Below are 9,359 nucleotides of genomic sequence, written 5' to 3'. Positions count from 1 at the left end.
AAAAAAAACGGCGGAAGAGGGGCGGCCGAAGAGTAAACTTTTAAAAGTTTGATTGAAGATTTAAGGTGACAGGAAATATAAATAATATAAATAAATGCAGCTTGAATCTTTACTGAAGCTCAGTATTTGAAATAGAGTTCATTCACTGCTGTAATAACTAATAATGATTGAAATTATAACTTTAATATTGGCCATATTATATTTACATTACCAAAGTGAGATGACTTTAGTCTCATGAACAACATTGGCTAATTGTTATTTACTAGGTAATCTTAAATGACTGTTCAGTACAGAAGTGAAGCCCAATAATCATGATTTCACAGTCAGCCTCAGATACTTATCAAATCAAAGCTCATGTACAAACAAACAAACAAATGAACAAAAGATTTTCTCTTTCATTTCTGTCAAACAAAGCTGTATGAAACGTTTCCAGCCCTTAGTGTCATGGTTGCTAGGCAACCTGGGTAGCGCGACGGAGGCTAGACCGTCCCATTTCACAAGCCTCTCACTTCCGGCCTTTAAGTACGCGGCCCTTGTGGACCCTTAAGGCTGGGCACTTTAAGGCTGCAGACCCTGAATTGGGATACAGCCCTTGTGTCGTTAGGAGCCTGAACCGCAGTAAACTCCGGTGAGGTCAATGACCTTACGCTCTCCCACTGTCACACGTTGATGACGTATTTGGAAATCAATTCAGGTGGGACCAGTGTTGTCAACTCCTCAGTAAGGAAAATCGCTATTGGTTGTCCTAAAAGTCGCTAGAAGTCGCTAAATGATGTCATCGCCAAATTTGCAGAATTGGTCATGCTAATGTAATTGTAACCTACGCTGTTGGAGAGAGAAATAACATCGTGGAAGAGACATAAAGTCAGTAAAAAACGTCTTAAATGCATTTAGAGTTTATTTAGAACTACAAATTAAATTTCTTTTAGCAATTATTGTCACAATTCCAACCCTGCTCCTTTATCCGGGCTTGGACCGGCAAAAGTGACCCGAAACAGGCACTCTGGTGGAGTTATTGTGTGTGTGTGTAGTTTTAAACTTTGTAGTCCACAAAACAACATAACAGTAAAAGAAGAACTGACTGCGTTACAGTCAGTGCGGGAGCCCTGCCCTGATAGCAGCTGGGGGAGTACTATCCTCCGTCTGTGAGCGCTTTGGCACGGGCGCGGTGCCCACCGCAGCACCCGCTGCTTATTGAGAGTAAGAGCGATACGCGCTTTCACGTCAAAAAGTCGTCATGAATAAGTCTCTAATAACGCCAGATTTGTCGCTAGTTGCGTTTAAGAAAAAAAGTCGCTAAGGTGGTCTGAAAACTCGCTAAATATAGCGACAAAGTTGCTAAGTTGGCAACACTGGGTGGGACATGACAACACCGCCACCTGCAGGAAGATTTTCTCTCTGGTACCTTGTGTTCTGATACCTGACAACTTTTTTCCTGACAACTGAGACCTGACAATTTTTTTTGTCTGATACCTGACAACTTTTTTCCTGACAACTGAGACCTGACAATTTTTTTTGTCTGATACCTGACAACTTTTTTCTTGAGCCCTGACGATGTCCTAAAATATATACCATACTCCTGCTATGTGACCTCAATAAAAAAAATTTGTGGTCATATTGTATAAAACTCAGTGAATCAGATGGATTACAGATGGAATTATATATATGTTGAAAGTCAAAGACGGGGGGAAAAAAACATAATTATTAACTAAGTGCATGATTAAATGTCGTTGTTCAAACAATGACAACTAATATAGTGGGTACATCACTGTGAACAAATAACTTCTGTACATATAGTTTAGCATTACTGGCGCCTGTTTTGTTTTGTTTGTTTGTATTTTAAATAACAATGCCTTTAAGCTGTTTACAGGTTTGGACACATAAATTCTATTGCATCTCAGTCTTAGAATTATCCCGTCTCTGTTCATTATGTTAGCATCATAAACCCAAGCATACTGTTATTTAGCTGGATAAGTTTCCCCCCTGTTCTTTCTGTCAAGAATTGTTTTTAAATTCCCAAAGTCAAGAGTGCTGCTGCCACTTAAAAGCCAAAAAAAATGCCATGGGTCCCATACATCTTAAATATTTACTCTAATCACAATACAAGAAAAAGAATTATTTCCTTGAAATTCCTATTCAAAAATCATAAACAGCAAAGGCTGTTGTCTTTAAATTGCTAACGCCATATAAACCCAGTCATATGCAAAGGATTAAGGCCAATTTGTGACCCACCCTCCACTGGAACACAAAATTCAATGCAAGAGCAGTAAATTTAGGTCAGAATAAGGAGTAATATCATAAACCTCATATTTCCAATTTGAATTCTCTTTTTATATATTTTTTTTAATAAATATCTAACTGCCCACCAGGGGGCCCAGGCCCTCACTTTGGGAACCAGTGTATAAAAATTATTTCATACAAATGTTATCTTCTTAGAAAGTTTAAAAAGGAAGTCCAGGCAACATTTAAGAAGCACCATGAACCGACTTTATGGTATCGTCCTTAACGTTGGTTTAAATCAAATTTTGAAACTAGTTTTCAACTATGACTAGCCGCTGAGAAAAGACCGCCAGCCAATGGTTATGCAATGTTGAAATATGTGCTGGGTTTGTGTGGTCATGTAAGGATGCTCAATATTGGTGTTGTGATATCTGAAAGTACATACTGTTTCTACCAACTTCTCACACATATATAAATAACAACAGAAACTGAAAATATTTGACTTTTCATAACTTTACATGAAGCTTTGAATGAGGAAATGACTCCAGCAGCAAAGTAGTAAATAGAAAATGCCATTGACTCAGGCAGACTTGTTACTCCTACTAAAGTCAAGTCTATGCTCCCTGCTTCAGAGTCATCAGTGATTCTGTTGCATTTGCTGTTTTGTCATGACAGACTTGCTGTGAAATGAATAAATTCAGCACTAATAGAATTGTGATTTATGGTGTTGTCTGCTCTGATATAGCAGTACTTTGACTTCCATCCGCACACATTTACTAATCAGAGCTGATGTCATTGCAGCTGGGTGAACCCTGCCTCGTTAATTATTGAAACACTCACATTGCATTAGCAATTAGATAACTGCCCCAAGCATTATCTTTGAACATAGTGTGGAGATAGCATTATGGATTTGCATTGCACTCGGGCCGCAACCTCCCTGCGTTTAAACACCGCTGAAAGCATAGCTTCGAATCTTAAAATATTCATCATATATAGAAACTAAGTGCTATGTAAAACTGCCTCTGGATCTGCTTCATCCAGATTGGGTGTTGTGTCACCTGTCAGCTTTTTTTGACAAACATAAAAATATATTTCCTGTTTCATGCACTCCTTGCAAAAAATGAATCAGTTTTCAAACTACATCCTACATCCATTTTATTAACCACTTATACAGTGTGGGGCTGCAGAAGCCTATTCCATCTATTAGGGCAAGAGATACAGTACACCCAGTGTACAGATCACCAGTCCATCACAGGACTAAAAGAGACAGGCAACCATTCATGTTCACACCTAAAGCCAATTCAGAATCACCAATTAACCTAACATTTATGGCTTTAGAATGTGAAAGGAAAACTCCACATGGAAAGGCTCTAGGTTGCAGATTCATACCCATAACCCTAACCCAAGCACCTGCGCTAACCACTCTACGGCTTTTATAATCTACAGTTTCCGTAGTTTCACTGATTTCCAAGTCTCCATATGGATGTGATACTACTGTTTATGGTTTTAAAAATATACCAAGTCCAAATTAAGTATTTCACTTGTACAGATTTAAACACTACAGAAACAATCAACGTTATATTTTAGATGTGATGATCCATAAGCAGTCACAACAAGGGTGTCCAACTGGTGGGAATCACCCAATGTATTGCAAGAAGTAAGATAAGGCAAAATAAGAAAAGATAAGATGTCCTTTATTTATCGCAGAGTTGAAAATTTCCTTAAAATGTAGGTAATATGTAACAGAATTGTAAAGTAGCAAGGTGTATTAGCATTTTCCAGTGTGTGGTTTCCATATGTGCTATAAATAATGCTTGGAAATACTTGAGCTAACACGCTAGGCAGTATAATGACAAGTTGTTGCAAGGGCAAGTCACAGCCAGCTATGATCAGTGGCCTGCTCTAATTGATCATAGTTAGCTAGCTAAGTTAGCTGGCTAATTCGCTAGTTAGCCAGCTAAGTTAATACAGCACTTAGCTAGCTAGGTTGGTACTGCAGAAGTCAAAATCCTAAGCTTACTGTTACTCAAACAAAAAGAATGACTGTTATTTTGTTTTCTCAACATTTAAACTGCATTTCTCTTACCTCCAAGTGTTGCCTTAATACAGATGGACAATTTAAAGCAGCATTGCACAATGATTCACAAAAGCTACAAAGCTTTCCAAATTAGAATACTGTGAGTATGGAAGAGGATTGGGGCCACAAAATGGGAACCTCTTCTTTTCAAAATCCTGACATTAAAGTCAGAATTTTGAGAGTAAACTTTTGAAGAAGATTTTGTTGATGAGCTAAATGTAATTTTCAAATATATATTAATAATTGGCAATGCCAGGGGTTTGCAACCGAAAGAAATGTGCTTATGTGAGTGGTAGTCACATCATGTCTTCAGAATGTTTTTAGAAAAATTAGCACAAAAGAAGTTCTACGGGTCAGTTAAAGGTTTACACAAGGTGAAAACATTTTTCACACCTTTTTGCAAAAATTGCCCCTGTTAAAGCTCATCTCCACCACAACCCATGGTGCTCCAGCAATAGTAAATCATGCAAGTGTAATCTCTTGGATTATCCTGAATTATCACTGTTTAAGTTAGCAGCGAGTATGTTTTACTGCTTTCAAGCCGGTGGTTGACAAAGAGCACACAGTCCTGCAGCTGGCTGCAGATGTTTTATGACTTAGTCGAGTTTATGAGGAGTTGCCTGAACTGAAAGATTTTCTCAAAACGTGCAGTATGTGCACAGCTACCAGTGGATTTTGGATTTAGTGTTCCCGACAGATCTCAGTGACCTGCTCCATGACTCTAATTTAGAGCTGCAGGGTCAGGATAAATAATGTAATCCACATAATCAGTTCAGTGAACAGTGAACACATTTAACAGCAAGCTACAACAACTGTCACGTAGGCTGCAGCACTGTGACCTGCGTAACTTTACTCACATGACTGCAGCACTGTGCGTAGCCTAAAAGTACACAGCGTGAGGATCAAATTCAGAACATCTTGTCAGTATCTGAGAAGTGCTTCACTGAGCCTTGTGTTGCCTATCTGTGTTTTCAATTTGGTGAAAGTATCGCTGTGGATTGCACCGCTTCAGTAGTTTTAATGTCCCACCTGGATAGCTCTGCTGCTGAGAATGAGATTCTTACTCTTCAAAGTGACATTAAGCTCAAATCCAGGGCAACACTTTGGCTGGATTTGAGAGCTGTGGAATCTACTGCTGGAACAGAAGTAACTTAACCAAGATTGCACTGAACTTGGCAGCCCTTTACAGATGAACCTATTTATGTGTCTGCTTTCTCTCACAGAAATCTGTAAAAGCACAGTTACCGATGACTGCTTTGTGACCTGCCTAAAGCTTGCTACTGCTCAAACTGCCTAGATTACAAGAAACTGGCTTTCACCCCCCAAGTCCCAGCAGTAATGTAGAGAAATACATTTATGACCACTTTTCAAATAAGTAAAGTGTCCTTTATAATAACTGGATTGCCTTTGTGTTTGCCAGGTGGTTATTAATTGCACAAGGGAAAATAAAGGTAACTGCTGTCCATACTAGATGTTCCATGACTCTTCGGTCACAATAGTTTATGGACAGCTGGAGGAAAATGCACAATTCTGTGTTTAGAGGAATAACAGCAGAGCAGACCAGCATCAAAACCCTGTCTACATGCGAAGCACGATGGAAGGAAAAATAAAGTTTGAGGCTGCTTTGAATTATAAAGAAAGAATTTCAAATTGTATCAGATTTTGAATAGGAGCAGCAGTCCATGACCTGAAGATTGTGCGTGGTTGCCTGATGCAACAAGACAGTTTTGGCGTTGCAATCATCATATCCAAAATCTGAATGTAACCAATTGTACGATTTGTGCAGGACTTTATTCTGTGCACTTAAAACACATCCGCAGCTACAGCCAATTTAGAAGCATCAGTGACGTAATATCTATAATGAGTTTTCCATAACTGCTGTAGCCACCCACACTTTAACAAATTGTGCCTATCTCTTCAAGTTGAAGGACCTACAGTCACCTCGGTTGTCAGTTTAACTGATTGGGATCCATATAGACTAAATGCCTTCATATCTGCCAGACACCACATATTACTCTGACAAGAGTCGCTCAGTCAGTATAATGTCCTTGATTATTGATTAACAATCTTGAGTATTTACAGTGCGCACACTTGTGCTGTGCAACCACATGGTGAGCTCAGCATGTGACAAGATGGTCCTATTTCATTTGAGACATCCTGTTAATGTGGAAGCTGCGGTTGTTTACAGCCTGGCTAATTAAGCTGTTTCTCACTGCGGTCAGATCTCGATACAGTTGTGCACACTGATAATTCCCAGTGTGACCATGTGTCCAGCCCAAAAGAAAGCAGTATGTTTGTGTCATGTAACACACAGGGTACTGTGTGTACCTTTGGAGGGGTTAATTGGAAATAATGAGGCCAAGTCTAACATTCCCGGATTGTTTTAATTGTAACTGCCATCCGTCTAAGCTTAAGCCAATTAACTTAGAGGTTACTCAGCCTCATACTGGGAATCACATTTTCTGAATTATCACTGCCAGTACATGACTCTTCACCAGTCCACGTTCCAGATTCTAGGCAGTTTAAATGATGGCGCTCATCCAGATGATTAAGATAACTCAGTGACTCTAAGCTACTCTGTGGATGTACGCTACGATTACATCTTATCTGAAAAAGCTGGAGAATGGACTGTTCTACATTTGCCATGAAATGTGATTAGAGGTTCAAAGTGTTTGAGAATACGAGGCAGTTTATTTAGAGTGACAGAAAAATAAAAACTAGTACCAGTGAAAAATACCCACCCTCCCCCTACAAAAAAAAAGAAAAAACTGTGGTTGTATTCATAAAAAAAGAGGCTTAATGTTAAAATAAATTATGTGTGGAGACTGAAATAAGTATGAAATGTGATCATGACAAACGTAATACTTTCCGAGAGGGTAAACCGATGGACTTTGGTGCCTAATTACTTCCCTGAGATCTCTTTCTTTGAGCTTCTCATCAATGCTCCAGATATATCTGTGAATATTTAACAGAGTGCTGTGCAATGCCGGAGCCTCTGCTCCCTCTATCAGGGGTTTATAAGATAAGCCGTCTGAACCCATTGCCTTATCGCTAAACCTCATTCTTTATGGCTCTGTAACTAGTATGGCTACATTACAGTCAGAGCATCTGACCTAAAAGAGGAAGAATTCCCCTTCTAAAAGAATCAGAGATATAAAAGAATTGAATGATTCTATTGATTACAGTGTCCACAATTGAAATAAAAGGCAAAAAAGAGAGCGATATTTCACTCTTGTTGCTCCATGTGTGACAAATTATATCAGTTAGGTATCGTCCAGTTTGTTTTTTTTCTTTTATGTAGGACATGCTGTATAATTTGTCAACCCACTGATTCCATGGTTATGTAAACTCCGAGGCTCTTTCATTAAATATTTTTCAGAGAATATGACTATTAATCACAGATGTAGGAGGCCATTAACACCAGCCTCTCCTTATGTGCCACCACAATAGCTTAGATGATTAATAATTGAGTTAAGATGGCATACCATGAAATGCTTCACTTTTTTAAATGCCATATACTGATTTGAACTGAGTCACTTTTGAGCAGATATGAGTGTCCAGGAGGTGTGGTTTACCGCTGACAATGTGCCTTTTTTTCTCTATTGCACAATGTACAAGTGTTGCTTCACGTATGCAGTGAAAAGTCATGCAGCCTGCACTGCAACTTAGGCACAGGGCTGCAGGAATAATAACATTTTTAACACACAGTAGTGATTCCAAACCTTTGAAAGATTTTTGAAACAAGAATCTTTCTGGTTTCTACTTGTAGCCACAACAAGTGGTAAGTTACAGATGAAGTACATTTGCAGAGAAGCAATTTCAAAACACTTTTTTCCGATCGACAATTATTCCGATTTTGGTTATATTTAAGTTAATGTGCAGCACTGTGCAAAAGTGGTCTTGTGCAATGGTTCTCCATGTTTTCTGGATGCCTTTCAGAGTTTTCAAAGTTTTCCTCTGGACATGGTACCATTCTCAGAGGAATGCCCTTTTTGTTGTTTGTTTGTTAAGCTACTTAACTCTGACCTATGTCACAAACACTCATAATTTGTTCCCATTTCATCAGTTGAGTCTATGACAAATGGCAATGATAAGACAGTTTGACAGGCGTAAAAAAGTATTTGTTCACCAACAAGGTGATTCTCAAAGTGCTTTTAGCTGAAGACCTGACAGATCTTGGTATGGTGTGCCATGCGGCATGAAAAAATTTGAGGAAACTGGACAATTTTGTCCAGGTGTAAAAAACTATCTACAGCAGAAAAATGAAAAAACAAATATATTCATATACTGTATTTCCATATCTAAATATACAGGTTCATAGGTTAGGTTTGATTAGTATTTGTATAATCTTTAGAAAATTACTATTACGTCAATATTGAACACTAAGGTTTTATTTTAAAATGCATCAGTCACAGAAATGCATCTGCCTGTTCATTTTCTACTGCTTATCTGAGCCTGGGTCATCGGGTTGAACAGTCAAGACAAAGGTTCCCAGACCATCCTGTCGTCCAACCTCCATGTTTCCCTCTGGGAGACAAAAAAGCATTAAAAGCCAGCTATGAGACGTATACTCCCTAGTGTCTTCTGGGCCTGTCCTCAGGTCTCCGTCCTGAAGGAAACACTACACCTAGTAGGCATCCTTGTTATGCTTCGCCTTCAGGCTCAGCTCTGTCTGACCAGCACCCACACTACTACTACTATCATTCGCCACCCGTGTCTGGGCACTTCACTGTTTCCCAGATCAAACCTTTGACCTCACGCTTGGAGATGCATGGCCACTTTATATTCAAATGCAAGACATCCCACATCCAGCTAGAGGCAACTGCTGGATGAAACCTAAAGGACTACTTCATCTGCAAGTTTTTTCAGTCTATTAATAAAATCGTGAACTAACACCATCAACTCAAAGTCAACATATTCAGTTCTACTCAGGTACTACAATCAAGAATATGATTTGATATGCTAAATATACAGTTTCATGAATTCCTGAAACAAAATGCAAAGTCACTGGAAACAACATTTTCTCCTAAAATGTCAACGAGGCCATCTTTCAGCATTACTG

This window comes from Haplochromis burtoni, unplaced genomic scaffold, assembly GCF_018398535.1.
Source record: "Haplochromis burtoni strain Fernald_Lab_line unplaced genomic scaffold, NCSU_Asbu1 Contig_107, whole genome shotgun sequence".
Lineage (NCBI taxonomy): Eukaryota > Metazoa > Chordata > Actinopteri > Cichliformes > Cichlidae > Haplochromis > Haplochromis burtoni.
Note: the sequence above shows the minus strand (reverse complement) of the source record.